Source organism: Lontra canadensis, unplaced genomic scaffold (genome assembly GCF_010015895.1).
Source record: "Lontra canadensis isolate GAN:19392208 unplaced genomic scaffold, GSC_riverotter_1.0 scaffold3, whole genome shotgun sequence".
Lineage (NCBI taxonomy): Eukaryota > Metazoa > Chordata > Mammalia > Carnivora > Mustelidae > Lontra > Lontra canadensis.
This window is the reverse complement of record NW_022630997.1, coordinates 17,007,850-17,027,177: the sequence shown is the minus strand read 5'-3', so window position 1 is coordinate 17,027,177 and position 19,328 is coordinate 17,007,850. Positions and strand designations below refer to the sequence as shown.

At 51.6% G+C, this 19,328-nt stretch overlaps 1 long non-coding RNA gene across 1 annotated transcript; it reads right to left on the bottom strand.

Annotated features, from left to right (window-relative positions):
* Nucleotides 1–17,554: 17,554 nt before the first annotated feature.
* On the bottom strand, nucleotides 17,555–18,709 carry LOC116881889. The gene is made up of 3 exons (XR_004385512.1): nucleotides 18,692–18,709; nucleotides 18,385–18,469; nucleotides 17,555–17,586 (listed from the first exon to the last, which is right to left on the bottom strand). It is a non-coding gene; the product is annotated as an uncharacterized LOC116881889 (long non-coding RNA).
* Between the last annotated feature and the right edge of the window lie 619 nt (nucleotides 18,710–19,328).

Below are 19,328 nucleotides of genomic sequence, written 5' to 3'. Positions count from 1 at the left end.
AGTGACTTCCCACAGTAGGAAGGATGCCTCTCACTCTTCCAGCCCTCCCTTCAAGGTGGGATTCTAGAAGGTGGTTCTTCCAAGATCAGGTGCCCACTAAGCCATCAGAGGGGACCCAGGGGGATGGAGAGGTTGAATGTAGTAGAAACAGAGCCATGTAAGGCTCAGTCATTGTTGTGATTCCTAGCCTGTTCTCTCCCTCTCCCTAGAGGAGAAGCCAGCTGGAGGTAGGGCTCCAAAGAGAACAGACCTTTTAAAGATAGAAAGCCTGGGGCTCCTGGCTGACTCAGTCAGTAGAGTGTGTGACTCTTGATCTCACCATCGGTCGTGAGTTCAAGCCCCACACTGGCATAGGGCTCACCTTAAGAAGAAAGAAAAGGAAGATAGAAAGCCTGTTTCGGGGGGGGGGCGCAAAGGAGGCCATAGGAGCTGGGGGTTGGAAACATGGCTGCAGAAGCCAGGCCTCACAGAAGAGCATTTCCAGCCCTAGCAACAAAGCCAATATTCACTGTGTGACTGTGGAAAGTCACCTAACCTCTCCGAGATTCAGATCCCTCATTTGAAAAGTGAAAAGATTCAGTTATTTTTCAGCTCTAATTTCTGGGATTCTTGTTTTAATTAAGTTTTATTTCAATTACAGTATAGTTAACATACAGTGTTATATTAGTTTCAGGTGTACAATATAATGATTCAACAACTCCATCCAACACCCGGTGCTCAGCCCCGTAAGCGCCCTCCTTCATCCCCTTAACTGTTTCACCCATTCCCCCCCACCCCCCGTAACCGCCAGTGTGTTCTCTAGAGCTAAATGTTTCTTGATTTGTGTCTCTCTCTCTCTCTCTCTCTCTCGTGTGTCCCTTTGCTCATTTGTTTCGTTTTCTTAAACCCCACGTAGCAGTGAAATCATCTGGCATTTGTCTTTCTGACTGACTTAGCTCACTCGGCGTTGTACTCTCCAGCTCCATCCATGTTGTTGCAAATAGCATGATTTCATTCGTTTTTACGGCCAATTTCTGTGATTCTAAAGTGGTGAACGAAAATGCTCAGAGAGCCCAAGTTGGGATGAAAGAAGAAGCTTCAGGGTTGAAGGTCTGGAGTCTTCCAAAAAGGATGAAGAAAGGTAATTATGGGGCCAGCAGGGGATTGCCATGTCCTCTGAGGACTCTTGGAGGCGGGGAACCTGCTGGGCCCAGGACAAGTACAGAGCAGGGAAGCAGGCGAGCCTTGGGGCAGAGAGCAGGCCGGGGTAGATCCAGAAGGCGGTGCCCTGGGAATTGTCTCACGCTCTGAGTCTCTGCTTAGAATCTAGCCCGCGTGGCCCAGGGATCCTAGGGAGGAAATCCAAGTGACCAGGAAGCTGTTGGTCAAAGGGGTATTTGGGGAGGGTCTTTGCTTGCTGTCTCCAGAGTTTTTTTAGTAAAGTTTTCTAGTTTAGACATGTTGGCATCCCCTTGGCTATGAGGACGGAGAAGGGATCAGGGTACCCCTGGTGGCAGGGTAGGATGATTGGCTGCCTCAGATCCCTCAGATTCAAGACTTAATGCAGGAGTAGGGGACGCAGTGTGAAGCTGCTGGGGGAGGCCCTTGGTGTGGGGGGTACCCTTGGTAATGGAGACACCGCCCACCTCCCATCCTGACTCTGAAGAAACAAGGCAGGGGACCAGGCAAGCCTTGTAGCAGAAAGCTGCCTTGGAGGATCAACCCCAGAAGGAAAAGACTAGAAGCCCAGAGCACAGTCAGCTAGAAGCCAACGGGCAAGGGAGGAGAGGGGAGGAGAAGGGAGGGAAGATATCCCTTTCCACGGATGTGCCTTGGCCTCTGCCCAGGCAAAGAGGGGCAGATTTTCTGTCTTGTCCCAAGCCCCTGCGTCTGCCACCTTGTTTACCTCGTGCCTATTTATAGTTGCAGGCTCCAAGCCTGGCATGGGACTCTGCGATTTATAGGACTATAAACCTCCAAAGGGCACGGAGAACTGGCAAGGCACAGATGAATACCGGGGCAAGCCTCCCAAGGTCAAAATGGCCACCCTCCCTCCCCTGATGACCTTATGTCCCACTAAAGGGCAAGAGATCATAAGGCCAGGCTCAGGCAAAGAAGAGATGAATGGGAAGCCGTGATTATCTCTTTGACTCTCTCTTCTTACCCTGAGCTTGCCCAGTTTAGGATTTGGAACAAATTAGACAGATCTGATTTGTTTTGATTTCCTTTGGGCTGGGGTAGGGAAGCTCAGTGTGAGAGGGTGGATCTCTTCAGGGAGGGTTTGAATTTGAAGGTAATGGATAAATCCAGAAAGGGGATCTATAGCCCAGCTCCCACCTGCGATCTACTTAAGAGAAGGGAAAAAGAGAATCATACCTGGGGCACTCCTGGCCTCTGCTTGTCTTCTGGGATGCTTTTGGAAGCCCGAGCTGGCCCACCTCTCACTCAGGACAGAGTTTTCTGGTGGCCCAGTGTCTGGGCCATGAATCGCCATGGGGTTCTGCTAGAGCAGCTCATTGCCCAGATCCTTCCCTTTTGAGGCCCCATCCTCAGCCTCTGGCTGGCCCTCTGCTTCATGGTTCTCTCCATTGCCTCTTGCTTTCCAGCCCCCCATGTGTTCTCACCCTACTTCTCCCCCCAAAAGTGCCCCACACTGTGCCTGCTGACTCTCCCAGTCTCCTGCTGTGAACTTCCCCCCAAAACCCTCTGCACTGGTCCCCACCCCATTATTTATCACATGAGTGTTAAGGCTGGACATAGCTCAGTTGTGTGTGTGTGTGTGTGTGTGTGTGTGTAGGAATGTGCTGGGTAGCTGAACAGGGTCACAAGTCACAGACCAAATGGGTGTGAACATGAAGGAGAAGAGAAACCCAGAATGACCTTCTCCTTGACTGTTTTGTTATTTCTCATCAGTCTCTAATCTGCTGAACGAAACTTAAGGGCTAGCAGAGGGGAAGGGTCTCTCTTAGAGCCAGGGTGACCTAGTGGCCATTTCTGGCCCTCCTTGGCCCTCCCCTCCCCATCACTATCACGGGCCTTAGCCCCCTCAGGAGTGGAGTAAACATGGTAAGGAACAGGCAGAGCTGGGGTCTGGGTTGGCCAGCTGAGGCCAGTCCTCTGTGGTGGGGAGAGGGGCACTAGAGGACACCAACTTATCAATCCACATAGACTCTTGCATGGGCTTGGTTTTGGCCCCAGAGAGGGATTAGGGTAAAGTCATACTCCAGGGAAAAAAGGAGGTGCTAGGGGGATGGGCCCATTCTCAGGTTCACTCCTCCCTCCCCCTTTCCTAGCCCAGCCCACAGGGTTGGAGAGGCAACTGAGGGAGCCAAATCAAAGTCTTTTCCTTCTCTGAGGAGGGGAGACAGGAAATGCAGAAGATTCCAGAATCCAGAGAATCCCTTTCAGTCACTTACTACTCCACTTTTGACCTAGTATCTTCTACAGGATGAGGGTGAGGGGTCTGGCAGTCACAGGTCAGCTAAGAGGATGGAGTCTGAGGACCTGGATGGGGGCGGGGTACAGTGGAGAGCAGCTAGGAGGACCAGCGCAGGGCTGGGAGGACAGAGCTTGCCCTCTTGCCCTCCCCCAGAGGGAGGCAGCAGAGGACCATGAGAATTGCCCCACCCGGCACTTGGCAGCTCAGTTCCCTTTGTGCCTGCAGGCCACCATGGAGCCTATATCAGGGGACACACCTGGTTTGGGTTCCCGGGCATCCAGTCCCTACCTCTCTGCTGGAAAGAGAAGGCACAAGTCAACCTGCTCTTGGCTTGGCCCCCACAAGCCCTTCCCTTCATTCCGAAGCAGAGGCTCCTCTCCTTCCTGTCTGGAGCTTAGAAAACATACTTTCGTTCATTCCTCCATCTCATTACATACCTCACCTGCTACCTCCCCAGTTCCCTATCTCCCACATTCCCATGGGGGCCATGACCCAGCTCTGAGTCACCACCCTGAAGAAGTCAATTCTGTCTGGGGGAGCTGCTCTATACCTCGTGGGCCATGACCATGACAAGCAGACGTTCACATCTGATTCCCAATTTTCACCTGGGGAGTTTTGAATGAGGGTCAGGCCCCCATACCCCTCATGTCTCTTTTCTCCTACCCACTTACCCACTTACCAGATCTGGACCTGGGGATGCCCAGGAAGACAGTCCTCATGCTGTAGGTCAGACTGGCAGCAGCTAGGTGGAGGAGATCTGAGATGTGGCCTTGAATGAGACGAAAAACCAATGCCTCCAAGCCTAGAAACACCCCGTCCCTGCTAGCGTGGCACCTCCATGGTCCTTCAGCCTGGCTGGAAATTGGGGGGAGAGGGGCTGCAGGGAGCATAGGCAGGTGGGGAAAGTCAATGGTAGAGGGAAGGAGGGGGTACTGGTCAAAGAACTAACATTTCAGTTGTTGGCAGCTCAAAGTTAGGAAACAAAGAAGGAAACCAGAAGTTTCAAAGTTAAACCCTGGGCAGAGAGAACATTGCCTGAGGGACCGCCTGGGCACAGGACAGAGGGAGCTAGGGACAGAATGGCCTTAATTTAAGGATGATCTTATCCAAACAGAAAGTGAGGGTGAACAGGTTCTTTGAGAAGACGAGGGCCAAGGAGTTATTATGAACCCTTGGTGGGATGTGGTGGCTCAGAGAACTGAAGACCTGAACCCTGGGAAGCAGAGCTGGGATCCTGACCCAAAGGAGCCTTCGGGTTAATGACCAGGACAGCTAGAGAGAGGCAGAGTTGGGGAGTGGCAGGATGGTGCTTGTCTCTCCTACCCTATCTCCTGCTATTGGTGTCAAGAAGCCTGGGGCTCAGAGCAGCTACAATGTAAGGCAGCAGTCGCCTTACCAGGTCATCTAGCCCAGAACCCATTTCATAGATAGGAAAAGAGAGGCTTGCTGGGGGAGGGGTGGCACTGTGTCCCAGGCTGTGCTACCGCTTGGCCATCCACCAGCCTAGTTATCAGACCCCACATTAGCCTCATCATAGGGAACTCTGGGTGGATCTGCCCGCCCCTTAAATTTATTCCCTAATTAAGTTCCCCCTCCTCCATCTGCCCTGTTGCACCCTATGTTTAGATCCCTCCAGATCTGCCTGGTTGGAAAGCCTCCCCTTCCTTTCCTATTCCAGACTGGGGCTTCTTTGGGGCTCCCTTTGCAACTTGAGATGTCACTGTCTTACTGTTCAGGTCTCTCCCGCTCTGCCCCTCCCTCTTTCTCTCTTCTCCAACGGCCCCGCCCTCCCACCAACCCCTCCTCTAGATAGAGCCCCTGAATTGCTGAGATGAATCTCTCAAGCTTATGGTTCTGACCTGTTCCTGGTAATTGAGCTGTGCTTCCAAGTAGTGATGGGGGAGGGAGCCAGTGGCGGCTTGGGGTCTGGTCCTCCTCCCCCTGGCTTAGCCCACCCCACTGAGATCCAGCAGAGAGGGTGAGGAGGGGAGGAGAGGTGGTGATGCTTCCTCTTCTCAGCCTGCCTTCTCCAACTCTCTGTCTCCCCAGCCTCCCCTCCCTGCTTCATCTCCGGCACAAATCACATGGTGACAGCCCCATCCAACCTTTGGGGAAGGGTTTGTAAATGTGTCTTCCTTAGCTCTGATCTCCAAATTGTTCCTTTTATTGCATTTGTCACGGTGAAGATTAAAGTCCCTGGGTGGCCTGCGCCACAAATCACAGCGTGCGCTCAGGCAGCGGCTGCAGGTTGGGAACCAATGGAGGGGTCCGAGCCCTGCACACGTGGCCGTCCACGGTGTGGACTGGTGCCAGGAAACCGGAGATGCACCCTTGCTATTGCTCTTCTGAGCTGTTAACCCTCTTGAGAGCCCAGTTTGGGATTTCTTCCTCCAGGCTGTCTTCCAGGCTTGCTCTGCCCATTCCACAGAGGCATCACTACCTACATCGGCCTCACCTCTTTCTTCCACTAGACTAGAGGGAAACCTGGGCTCACATCACGGATATTTCAAGATATGCCTCTGTATCTCTGACCATATCCATCTCGAGGTCTCATCCTGGAAACACTCCGAATGGATCAAGGGCAACTTAGGCCCAAAGCCCCCCACCTCCAGGACCCAGGAAAACAGCTGATCATACCTTGCCCAGCACCTTCAGACCCTGTTCACTCTCACCCTGCCACACAACTGGATGCCGAAGGGGCGCAGCTGAGACAGAGGGGACACAGCTGAGGGACTGAGAGGACAAAAGCTGCCTTGTACCCAGGCACAGAAACACAGTTCCTTTCCTACCCCCTTACGAGGTAGGCTTCCTGCCTGTCCCTCATGCACATTCATAACATTCAAATTTATGCCGTAATCTCCGCCGCTCCATATGTATGAGCCTTTGATGGGTGTTTGGGTTTATGGGATGCGCCGGCCCTCCTTCCCCTCACCCGCCCACCGCCTCCAACCACTGCAAAGACGCTCCTACATAATTGACATCGGCAGATTCTTTCATTATACAAGATTTAGCATCTGCTCAGGGATTGCTCGCTCCTCACTCACTATAGATGACTTTTCCCCGAGTTTCCTATTATCAATTCAAATTAGCCCCATTTCCCCACCCGACCAGTGCAGCGTTTACACTTGACAGTGAGGGAACAGCCAGGCTGTAATGGGCTCCTCAATTATTTAGACCCAGTTAGGCCAGGACACCGAAGGCCTCAACAAGGGGGTAGGCTGAGGTGGGGTCATCACAGAGGGGAGCCTAGGGTCTCCACCATTTGGTCTGTTTGGCTTCTACCTAGCCCCCTGCCCCACCCTCACTTTCCACTCTGGGGAGGCTTCCCTCTCCCATCCGGTGTCTCTAAGGGGTGGGACAGTCCCTTGCTGCCCTCACCCACCCTCTGTAGTAGGCTCCCCTCGCATTCCCCCCCATCCACCCCATCTTGTCTTTGCTCCAGCAGAGACCAAAGAAGAGGTCATTGGCACCAGCCCGGCTGGCCCCACTCCCTTTAAGACGTCCCTCTGTCTTGCAGTGCACCTCTGTGAAGAGTCAAGGTAGTAGGCTGGGCTTGCTGAGATAGTGGCAGAGAAAGACAGAGACAGACATCAGTGAAAGCGATTAGAATCATGTTATGGAGCCCTAGGAAGAGAGAGAAACCCAGACTGGGAAACAAATGCACATGAGAGCCTCAGGGAGCTGGTGAGATGCCCTTGAGGTGCAGGAGAAGTCACAGGGAAGAGAAAGGCTTGGGTGAGGCCCTTTCTCAGACCAAACTAGTTGTACAGAACTGTAATTAGGTCAGTGCTGCACACCCGCTGGTCTAACTCGTCCAGGCCCAGCCTCCTGTAATAACTCTTGGGCCCAGTGGCTATTCAGGCATCATGGGCTCCTCAGAGCCCACTAAATGGCCCAAGTGCAGGGCAGAAGCTCCAAGTCAGCATGGCAGGCCTAGGCCCTGGTTCCAGTCATCCCACAGCCATCTCAAGCAGGGATCCTCCTGGGTGTCCCTCTCTGCCTCCCTTCCCCCTCCCCTCTCCTCTCTGGAGCCTGGCCCCTCCCCACCACTAGCCCAGATCAGTTCGCATGGGATCTGAGAGGCTTTGGGATTAGAGGTGTCATTCCCATGCTCGGCTTCTCCAGAATCAAAGAATTCCTCTGTCTGATTGGATTTACCCTAAGTCACAGGCGTGTGGGACCTTCTTTCCCTCAGCAACAGCTGGAAACAGCCCTAAATAAGATTAATTAACATTGTAAAAAGCCCTGGACACAATTAAGATTTGTGTGTGTGTGTGTGTGTGTGTGTGTGTGTGTGTGTGTGTGTGTGTTGGTAGGGGACAGGAGTAGGGGGAGACCAGTGGATTACCAACTCCCTACAGGGCCCTCCAGGGGAGAGGAGTGTTATTTCCTGAGACATTCTTCCGATATCCATCCCAGGCAGGGGTCATTTTGTCCAGCTTCCAGCTTTTGAGCAGGTGAGCCCTTCCTCTGTCCCAAGGGCACTGGGCAGTTTTCTGCTCTCTCTTCCCTGATAAGGAGAGGGGGATGGTGTTCTGGGGCAGGTGCCTTGTCTCTTTTCCCTTGACTATAAGAAGAGTGTTCTCTCCCAAGCCTCAGTTCCTCCTGCTGGGTCTTTCTAGGCATCAGGGACACACACACACACACACACACACACACACACACACACAATGATTCCCTAACATAGCTGCACAGACACAAGCCCAAAGGGACGTAAGAAAGGAAGCTGAGAGGAATCCAAATAAAAAGCTGCCCGCCAAGCTTCCTGTCCTTGGAGATGTCTCACTTTCATCCTCAAAGACTCATGTCTCCAAGATAGGACAGAGGTCATCTCTTTGGACTACACCCCCATCTCTAAGATGACAAAACCTCACTTGAGGGACCCTCTCCTGATGCCTGTGTGATCTGGGTAATCATTCCCTAAGGCGTGGAGTGGACACCCCAACTTTGATCAGATTCTCATAGTGATTGATGTTATTTATAATTCCGAAAAGGAAGGGACAGGAACACAGTTCCAAACAGCAAATTATCTGAAAATCAGTTCTCAGGAATCTTCGCAAGACTCCTGGATTTTAATTTGTTTTATTTATTGCAATTGATTGATCTACTTCTGTCTTGCTGCAAGGAGCAAGCCTAAGAGGAGGTTACCTAGGTTCTAGCACTGATGACCAAAGATAGAATGGACCGGAAAGAGCAAGGAAAAGCTCCAGATCTGCTTTCACTCTCATGGTCATTCTAGTGTCAGTGGCCTGAGTGGCTAAGGCCTCTTCTGTTTTATGGCTCAGTCCCCAGGAAGGCTGAAGACTGCCTAGGTGATCCTTGGGAGAGGGTCCTCATACATCTGATGGAGTCCATAACAAACGTGGCCTTAAACCACTAGGATTGGAGTTCAACTTCCTGATATCAAGGCCAAGGAGTGTGTGTGGAACTCCTTGACAGTTTCCTGCCCCAGTACAGGCTTGTAGTGGGGATCAAAAGTAGGAGGGGCATTCCAGAGGCCCCAGATGCATGTGTGTTGGCTCTACCATATGGGTCAACTGTGCAGAGCACTCCCCACCCCCTTTCTAATCACATCCTTTGGGCTCTACAGAGTACCACTACCAGGGAGAGGGGAGAAGGAATGAGACAGTGTAAGCAGCAGACCCGGGTCCCAGTGAGTGAATGAAGAGGAGGAGTAAGAGGCGGAGAGGAGGGAGAGGGGCAAGAGGTAGACAGGAAAGCAAGCTGGGGATGGGCAGCTCCTCTGTGAGTGTCCTTATACTTTCTTACAGACACTCTGCTTCTTTGGTGTCTGATGTTGGTATATATACAGGTGACCCTGTGTACCTTTACAGGTCAGTGTGTCTCTGTGCATGTTGTAGCTCTACTCTGTCAGTACTTCGTGACTCCGTAGCTAGGGATAGGTGTGTCACCAGAAAGATCAAGAAACCTGGGGATTACCCAAAAGACCACATCAGGGCAACCCACATCTTTGCTGAGCACAGTGTTTAAAACAAACAGGACACGGAATGACTTTAGGAGAGGAATGTGCTTTTTCGGCCAGCCACAGACCCTGCCACTCCCTACTGCATTTCCGTGGTTTCTTCCCATATACACCATCTGCCTGGCACTGAAATGTTGAGTCTTTCCCCTCAAATATGGTACTATTTGCCCACGAATTGGCTCCTGAATAATTAGCTTCCTTCAGAGACAAAGTCTAGGTGGGTTCTGGCCACCAGATTCTCTGGGCTGAGGGGTAGTGGGAACCATTTTTTTTTTTTTCTTTTCCTTCAGAGTATCACCTGAACTAAGGGAAGGAAAATAATCCCAGCCTTCTACAAGGGAGAGGAACAAGATTGTAGATTATACAGATGATACTGGAATCCAGTCGGCCTCAGTGGGACTTAGACTCAATGGGACTTAGACCTTACTGCCTCTTCCACCAAGTCAGTTCAGAGCTGAGGCTAAGATATGAGAGAGACGGAGGTTGAACAAACACAGAGACCCTGAAGGACTCACTAATTTCCAGTTGGTGTGTCCTGGATGTGGGCCTCTGCCAGAGATCAGAGAGGGGTTTGGCCCACTCCGTGGCCTCACAGATAGACGGACCCCTCCCTGCCTTCCTGTTCAGCATCTTGTAGGCACCCTACATCTTGAAGCCTCCCTCCATCTTCCTGGGAGAAAGGGAGACTTAGGGGTTCCCAAGGAAGGTAGACTCTAATGTGTTCTTTTTTTTTTTAATTTTTAAAAAGATTTTATTTATTTGAGAGAGAGAGAGAGCATGAGAAGGGGGGAGGGTCAGAGGGAGAAGCAGACTTCCTACCAAGCAGGGAGCCCAATGTGGGCCTTGATTCCGGGACTCCAGGATCACGACCTGAGCCGAAGGCAGTCGCTTAACCAACTGAGCCACCCAGGCGCCCCGACTCTAATGTGTTCTTGAAGCTTAGGAGAGTTAGCTGGGAATGTGGGGGGCTTGATGTGGGGGTGGGGATAGAGTTTGTTCTTAATCCCTGCTTCACCCTTGCAATCAGCTTTCCAGAACTCTCAGTGGACCTAGTAGGGTCAGGCTGCTGAGGGCACCCATCCTACGATTAGGTCTGTTGCTGGCATTCCTGCATTCAGGCAGCAGCTTCCGGAGCAGGGATCCCGATGACAGCCTTTTGATTTCCAAAGAAGCCTAGAACAGAGATGCAAAGGGAATAAAGGGCGCCTTGGAGGGAATGTGAGTATTGATAGTTTATAGCCATCATTTAATGAATGTTTATTTTATGTCACATAGTGCACTGAGTATTTTACATACTGTATCTCGTTAATGGTTACAACCATCCTGTGGGGTACGTATTACTACCTCCTACTGCTCAAAGGAGATTTGAGGGTCCAGGTTAAAAACTGGTCCAAAGCCACACAGCTATTAAGCGGTGACTCTGGCACTTTCTATTCAGAGGCCCTGCCTCCTTCTGTAAATCAATACAAAACCCAAGGTCAATCGGGGCGCCTGAGTGGCTCAGTCCATTGAGTGTCTTGGTTTCATCTCGGGTCCCAGTCTCAGGGTTGTGAGATGGAGCCCAGCATCCTGCTCTGGGCTCAGCAGGGAGTCTGCTTGAGATTCTTTCTCCCTCTCCCTTTGCCCCTCCCTGCCCTCTTATGCTCTCTCCCTCTCTCTCAAATAGATAAATAAATCTTAAAAACAGTAACAACAAAAACAGTAACAACCAAAAAACCCTGAGATCAGCAGGCAAGGTGGGGATAGGGCAGATTATCAGATTCAGCAAATAAAAATACAGGAGGCCCAGTGAAATTTGAATTTCAGATAAATAACAAATTAAGTTTGTTGTTTTCCTGAAATTCAAAATTTCATTGGGCCTCCTGCCTTTTATCTGGCAACTCTAGGGCAGGCCCACACTGCCCCAGGTCCCCCAGAAAGCCCTGAGGGAGACAGGGCTCAAGTAAAAGGTGGTCTGAGCTCCACAGAGGGCTCAGGCAGGGCTGACAACCTTCCTCTCTCTCCCTGACTGGGTGATGCCTCGGAGAGTGGGGCAAGGCGTGATGTATGGGGATCTGCCTGCATCCCCTCCCCCTGCCCAGCTCTGGGTGACCCCCACTCACCCATGCGTAGGGACCGGTCCTAGCCCTAACCCGTCTCCATTCCAGCACAAGCCGTGGCAGCAGAGGTGGGGGGCGGTGCGGGAAGGGTGCGCGCGGGGCGGTTCTCGGGAGGGGGGGGACCAACATAGCAGCGGGCCCTAAAAAATTTAAATGAAGAAAACCGTCAAGAAATTTGAGATGTCAAAAAGGTATCAAAGCAGTTATCGTGGGGAGGGGGGGGAACGTCCTGACATTTATTGTAGGGTGGGGCACTGAATTCTATAACGGGGGTAGGGGTGCGGGGGTCAACTCTCTAACCCGTCCAAGTGCTCTGATCTCCCGACCGCCCTCACTCTGGGCCCGCCTCGGAGCAGGGGCGGGGGAGGGGTTGTCCCCCTACCCCCCACCCCATCCCCGGGTTCCCAGGCTCTCGAGCCCCGCCATCGCCCGGCCTCGCGTCGGGCCGGGGACTGCGCCCGGGTGCAGGTCCCAGCCGAGTGCTCACGCGAGTCCGCGTTCTCGCCGCGCTACAGGCTGAGCCCCGCGCGGCTCGGGCCCGGGCTCCAGCGCCGGCTCCAGCGCGCGCTCTGGCGTCCGCGCGTTCGGGCTCGCGTTGCCACTCCCGGCACGGCTGGCTCAGCTTGCTCCGGGCGTCTCCCTACTGAAGAATTATGTTGCATAAAGCAGCCGCCACCATCTTGAACTGGCAGTGAACTTTGCTTTCTACATATAAATACAGATAGCAATCACACCCCAATCAGCGCCGAGGCTTCAGGGCATCATCTCAGCAACTCTAACTTTCCCATTACGATAATGTGATTTTCACTCAGTCTATAATATCACCAGCCATGAATAAAGCAACTGGCTCTTTCCGTCTCTCTCCTCCCTCCCCCCCTTTCTCTGCCTCTCTGCCACCCTCCTCAGCCTCCTTTCTTCTCCTCCCTCACTCCCTCCTCTCCTGTCTCTCTCTGCAACCTCTCCTGGTATCCGTCTCCATCTCCGTCTCTGCATCTCGGAGCATCTTGGCCTTCCCCTCCCTGCCCTTCTCCACCCCCACCCTCCCACCCCAGGACTGACGTTCCCTAAATACTAATGACAGGTTTTTGCAGTGCCCCGGGCTCACTTAAGTTCTGCTCCCCAGATCTGCCATCATCTGCCTTTGCCTGAAGGTGAGAAACTCTGCTGGGCTTGGTGGTGGTGGGGGCCGCCTGCAAGGCTTTGGGGGAGGGGGGAGGGGTGGGGAGGAGAGGCTAGGAGTTGGCTCCTTCCCTCCTCTCTCCCTCTTTCCTTAGGTACCTGGATGGCTCTCTAAGGATTCCTCCAGGAGCCAAACCCAGAGACTCAGGAACTAAAGGATCCAAGCAGGGATTGCTGAGGACTGCCTAGTTAGGGGAGGGTCCTGGAGGCTGTGGGTTTCTGGATATTGGGGTCCCCAAACCCAACCAGATTCCAAGTGCCAGGCTATTGGGAGTGGAAAGAGCTGCTGAGAGGGTGCTCTGGAGAGGCCTGGGAGAAAGGAGGAACCGGCCCAGCCTTTTAGGGTCACTTCAGAGTACACTGGGCCCTAAACTGGGTAAAGCTGTCCAGACTGGAGGTGTCTTTGCCAGCACATGGTTTTATATAAAAGCTCACGGTCTTTATCAAGGTGTCTGCCACCTTGTCAGAGCTCCTGGGAAGGGCCCTTTCCTTCATGGACACTCTCCAGGGTAGTAGTCGTCCTGGTGGGGGAGTTGTCTGTGCCTCTGGTCATTCATTTATCTGTCCCTCTGTGTTTGTATTCCAGTTCTTTCACCTACGAATTTTGGGACCATGGGCAAGGCTCTTAACTTGTCTAAGCCTCAGTGTTCTCATCTATAAAATGGGAATAATAATAATAATAATACATGTTAGTGAATAAAATAATGCTTAACACAGTACTTGGCACATTGTTGAATGTTCAGTAAATTTAAGCTGTTATTACTATTAGCAAATAGTGAATAATCACCTGCTATGTGTGTTAGAAGTATGGGGGTTAAGAGGCTGCGGTTTTAGGTTTTAGAGTCAGACTGTCTGAATTTGAATCCTAGCTTCACCACTTACCAGCTTTGTGACCTTGGAAAAGTCACTTAGCCTCATTCCCAGTCAGTTTCCTCATCTGTAACAGGAATAATGATAGTCCCTCTTTCACGGGGTTGTTGCGAGAGTTACTCAGGCTAGTGTTTGGCACAGTGCTGACATATGGCAAGGGCTCTAGGAATATTAGCAAACGGGGTTGTGGCAGGGCAAGTCCACCCATTTGTGAGGCAAACACTGCTCTGATTGTCCCAGAGACCACATTCTGTCTGTGGGCTATTCTGGGCCCCTGACTGTTTTGGTTGCTCTAGACCATGGACGGCCTTGACCTTCCACTTCTGTGGAGGATGAGGGCTTGCTTCTTTTGCAACTTTTCAGCTGCCTGCCTACTTGGGATGGGACTGGGATTCCTGCCTAGTGCCTTCTTTGGGCAATGGTGGGGAGAGAAGTTGACTTTTGTTTTTTTGTTTTGTTTTAAATATTTTTATTTATTTGACAGAGAGAGAGCACGAGCAGGTAGCCCTATAGGGGACTCGATCCCAGGACTCTGGGGTCATGACCTGAGCCGAAGGCAGATGCTTAACCAACTGAGCCACCGAGGCACCTCAAGAAAGGGTGACTTTTGAATGCACTCTCTGAGTCAAGGGTTGCAAAACCCAGAAGGCAACTTTTTTTTTTTTAGATTTATTTGAGAGAGAAAGAGAGGGAGGGAGGTGGGGGAGGGGCAGAGGGAGAGGGAGATAAACAGACTCCCCTCAAAGCAGAGGCCCTCTCAGGGCTCAATCCCAGGACCCTGAGATCATGACCTGAGCTGATATCAAGAGTCAGATGTTTACTTGATTAAGCCACCCAGGTGCCCCCAGAAGGCAATTCTTGAATGTTCTCCCTTAGGCACGGGTGACAAATTAGAATCAGACATTTACAGTCTGTCCATTTCTGCATTTCTAAGTATTTATAAGGTCTGTTTGCTTGCTTGCTTGTAGTTTTTCCTCGTTTCTCTCTGAAGGATCCTTTGGCAACATTCCATCCTGGTCTCAGACGAAAGAGAGGAAAGAAGATGGCACTCACCGTGGTTGGGCCACGAAGGGGCATCAGGTGTTACGGTGGTCAGAGCTCCCAGTTCTGGGGCCTGGAGAGGCCGACCCAGGGGAGGGACCTCGGGGCACTGTCAGGGGATACTTATTTGGGTCTCTGCTGATACCTAGGTTTGGCTCCGGGACGGAGGCAGTTACCCTTCAAATTCCAGAGCATAGGGGTGCCTAGCTGGTTCAGTCTGGAGAACATGCAGCTCTTAATCTCAGGGTTGTGATTTCAAGCCCCACATAGGGCATGGAGACTACTTTAAAAAAAAAACCCCAAGCAATTAAATAAACAAAATCCAGAGCATAACCCAAAGCATTCTTCACCAAGTGCTTTAGCCAAGAGAACAAAACAGTCTATGAAAACTCCCTGTAGAACTTGGGGGTCTGGTCTCTTCCCTGCTCACTGTACTCCTCAAAGACAAATAAAACAGGGCCCGTGTTTTATCAGATGATCACAGTCCAGTGTGGGAGACAGGCATGAAAACGAAAACACAGAAGACACAGTGAGAGCCAACACAGTAGACAGTAGCTACTGGGTGCAGCAGGGACAAAAAGAGAGTGGTCAGTCAGATAGTATTTCCTAGAGGGTCAGGTGCTTCAGCTAATGGGTAAATGTGGGCAGAAGGGGAGGGGAAGAGAAGAGCATTTGGCAGGGCAGTGGCATGGGCAAAAGCCTTGAGGTGTCCAACAGCCTGGCACACTTGGGAGAGTGATGCACAGAGGGTGGGGTCCGTTGAGGGAGGCCTGTGGAAGTGGACACGTAGTCAAGGGCTGTGCAACGTTGACTTCTCTCCTGAAGGGCTTTAGCAGTGGAGCGATTCACATTTCCAAAACAATAGCTCTGAGGACGAAGAAGAAACTGGGGGAGGGGTACAGCCAAAAAAGCTGGAGGTGAGAGAGGGGTGAGGAGGCTCTCAGGACTGTGCACGGCCCACCATGTGGGGATCCCAAGGAACGAGGCTGGAGCGCGCCTTCAGGGCACTGACAGGATTTTGTACGTGACTGGGTGTGGGGATGAGGGAGAGGATCCCTGGCTGCTGGTTCTTGCCTGAGTGAATGGTTGGAAGGGATAGAGAAGGGGAATAGAGGAGACGGACTAGGATTGGGTCCAAAGTACAAAATACTGAGTTCTGATGGGGACTTGTACCTGGGAGGGGTTGTCTAGGGCACTTCTCAGTGCAGATATGCAGGAGGCTGAGAGACCGTGAGGAATTTTATCATTACACATTTGGAAATTAAGGTGTCTGGAAATTCAGGGAGCTGAAAATAGCTTGTGGAGTTCCAGAAAGAAGTGTTGTCAGGGTACATGGATTGGAGAGTCACCAGCTCCTGGATGGTAATTAAGGCCATGGGAAGGAGGTTGGTTACACGGCAACAATGAGTGAGGAGAGGAAGGAGTAAGAGCAGAGACTTAGGGACAGCACTCAGAGGAGTGGTTTTTAACCTTGGCATTTGGGTTAGCCAGGGAATTTGAGAAACACCCGTGTCTAGGTCCCATCCCAGACAAATATTCTGAATCTCTGGGGATAAGCTCTAAGAGTTCCTTAGACTGAGAACCAGTGACTCAGAGGGAGGGCAGAGGAACAGGGCTACCAAAGAAGACAGAGAAGGAATGTTCAGGAAGATAGGAAGGGTTTCAAGGAGGTAGAGTTCCAAAGCATCAAATTGTGCAGACTAGTAACAGTTAACTCCTGCCCAGAACTCACACTATGTCGGGGGCTCTACCTGAACTCCCTAAATCCTCCTAGAGACTCTGTGATGCACGTACTATTAGTATAATCCGTATTTTATTTTATTTTATTTTATTTATTTGACAGAGAGAGACACAGTGAGAGAGGGAACACAAGCAGGGGGATTGGGAGAGCGAGAAGCACGCTTCCCACCGAGCAGGGAGCCCGAAGCAGGGCTTGATCCAAGGACCCTGGGATCATGACCAAAGCCTAAGACAGGCGCCCAACGACTGAGCCACCCAGGCACCCCTATAATCGGTATTTTAATGATAAGGAAACAGAGGCACAGAGGTAGGGCTTGAACTCACAACCCTGAGATTAAGAGCTTCATGCTCTCCTGACTGAGTCAGCTAGGCACCGCTCTGCTCTGGATTTTGAAGGGTAATTTCCTTCCTCCTGGAGACAAGTCATGCTACTCGTAAGCAGAACCCAGATTCGAGCTCAGACAGGCCACTGCCGTGTCTGTGCTCCTGAGTGCTGTGCCTGGTCACCTCTCCTGCAGTGGCCGGGTGAGGTGGTTTCAGCACAGAGCGGCTTGAAATAATCTTCCAAGGGGTCGGCTCTCCTTCTCCTCTTCTCCTTTCTCTTTTTTTCCATCTCTTTCCCTCTTTTCTCTCAGCCTAGATCAGTCAGGGCTACTCCTCATCCCCTTGGCCTTCTCCTGGCTGACGGGGCCAGGTGGGGCTGCTTCTCCTCTTTCCCACTTGCCAAGACAACACAGTCGGCCCCGTGTCGGGTGGCCCCAATGGTGGGCCTCAGAGCCGATAGCCTCTGCACTCACCAGGCCGAGCTGAGCAACTTTCTAAACCTCCACGGTCTGGCAGGGGTGGGTGAAGCAGAAGAAATAGAGCTGCTGATCCTCCCGGATAGTAAGTCTTCTGGGAGGTAGATGAGAGATAGACCTTGAGCAGGGAGGAGGCTGGAATCCACATTCACGCAGAGGGGATGCGAGCCTGATCAGATACCTGGGATGTCCCCTACCTGTGAGCATAACCAGGAGTCTTCGAAAACGTCCTGTAAGGGTCAGCACCAGAACTGGGTGGCAGTCTCTGGGGGCCTGGTGGGGTTTAGAAGCTCTGCAGGTGATTCTGAAGCATCACCCAGGCTGAGAACCACAACCTCAAGAAAAGGGCTCTGGATAAGTACAAAAAGGCTCTGCTTCTAACCTTGGTTTTGTTACTTCCCACTGGATGGTCTTGCGAAACCTGCTGGACCTCTTGGCGCCTCAGTATTCTTTTATCTATAAAATAGGGTAGTAATTTCGACCCTGCCTACTTTACACATGAGGTCATGATGCTTGGGTCGACCGTGAGATGGGATGTGTTTTGTTAAGCACATAGGATGCTGTATAAAAGTGACATGAAATTAACCAATGCAGACTCAAAATATAAATAAGTATATGTGTTCATTTGGGACAGGTAGGCGCATTTGAGTAAATACACGCACACACGCACACACACACACACCACACCAGACAGCTGCGGGTTGGGTTCTGAAAGCAGAGCTCTGGTTTTCTAGACATGGCCTATGTTATGTTTTTAGCCTTCAGAATGTGCCATTAAAATATGGAGAGAGGAGCTGGTGTGTGTGTGTGTGTGTGTGTGTGTGCATGTGTGTGTTTAAATGATTGCTAAAGTGCAGCATCATTTGAGTCTGCCTGTCAGCCTATCAGAAACGTCATCTATAACCTTCACTGTTTGCAGTTTAATCTCCCCTGCCTCCCCACGGGCCCTGTTCTGACATTTTAAACCCCATAAATGACAGTAGTGCTCTAAGCCATTTTGAAAAAAGCCAAGCATTTGGAAAAAACACACATAGAGACATACCCCTAAATTCCCCTTCCCCTGAACACATGCTCACTCACGCTCATAAGTGGAATCACACACATGCTCACATCCCCACGTTGGCTGATTTGGGAGAAGTCACAGATACAGCCAGCGGAAGTGCGCGTGCGTGACCACAGGATGCCGGCGGACAAAGACATGGCTGTGTACCTCCTGCCCATGCACCCGTTCCCACGGGCACACTGCAGACCTACCTTTCTGCCACCATCCTCAAGTCCTATCCATTCTTCTGCTCCGTGGCCTTGAAAGACAGTGGAGGAATCCAGGGTCCTTGAAAGGCTGGTTCGGAGAACAACGGGGTGACGTGGAAGGCTCAGGGGCCCCAAATCTTGGAGTCTAGTGTCAGGCAAAAACGTATATGAGTAGGCTCAAGGTCTCTACTCTTGGGAAGCCCAGGGGTGGAAGGGGATTACTAAGCAGATTGTACCGACGCTATCAGCAACTAGACATCTTACTACATTGGGAGACTAGAATGAAAAAAGAAAACCCAGAGCTACTTACTAAAAGGATGGACATGAGGATGTCCATGAGGACATGAGGATGCTGGGAGTGAGCTCCATAGAGGCAGGTCCCTATCAGCTCCTGGGTGGATCCCTCAGGCCTGGCACTGGGTCTGTAACATACCAGGGGCTCATAAATGCTTGTTGAATGAATGACTGAAAGGATGTGTAAGGGGCACCTGGGTGGTTCAGTTGGTTCAGCAACTGACTCTTGGTTTCGGCTCAGGTCATGATCTCAGGGTAGTTAAAGACAATTTCTTAGAAAAAAGGACTTCCTTTTCAGGACTGAGAGAGAGAGATGCCCATATCACATCTGATAGCCGATTGTTCCATGGGACGTGGCTGACTTTTCTCGATTTGGACTATGACTTTGCAGCAAGAGCTCCCCTCTCAAAGAAAAGACAGATTTTCACATGAAGTGGGAAGTGGGAGGAGTGGTGAAGTCAGATTACCTTTGTGCAGTCCTGGGGCATCTTCGTGAGCTGGTGGACTTTTCTCCTTATGTGCAAAGCCTATGTACTGGCAGAGGATAGCGACTCTGGGCAGCCGTGCTTGATGCTGAGGGGCCCTGTGGATTCTTTGTGGCAGGGCTGGTTCCTGTGGCTCTCCCTCCCTCCACTCAGGTCGTCATGTACTCT